A 455-nucleotide genomic window follows, 5' to 3' on the forward strand; every position below is an offset into this window, starting at 1 on the left:
CTGTGACATATACCCACTATTGCTACTTGCATGCACTGATACCTACTTCATTGGCCTCTCTGTCATTGGCAATAATGGGGCCATGTGTATAGTGATCTTCATCCTCCTCCTATTCTCCTATGGAATCATCCTAAGATCTCTCAAGAATCACAGTCAGGAAGGGAGGCGTAAAGCCCTGTCCACCTGCAGCTCCCATATCACTGTGGTTTTCCTCTTTTTTGTTCCCTGTATTTTCATGTATGTTAGACCTGTTTCTAGCTTTCCTGTTGATAAGGCCATTACTGTCTTTTATACAATTGTCACTCCCATGTTGAATCCTTTAATATATACTTTGAGAAACTCAGAAATGAAAATTTCTATGGAAAAACTCCTGCAAAAGTTATTAAGTCCTAATAGAATAAGACTTTCTTCTTGATGCTTCTCTTTGTAAACACTAGGCAACAATCATGAATGAA

The sequence above is a fragment of the Microtus ochrogaster genome, unplaced genomic scaffold, assembly GCF_000317375.1.
Source record: "Microtus ochrogaster isolate Prairie Vole_2 unplaced genomic scaffold, MicOch1.0 UNK360, whole genome shotgun sequence".
In the NCBI taxonomy this organism is placed as follows: domain Eukaryota; kingdom Metazoa; phylum Chordata; class Mammalia; order Rodentia; family Cricetidae; genus Microtus; species Microtus ochrogaster.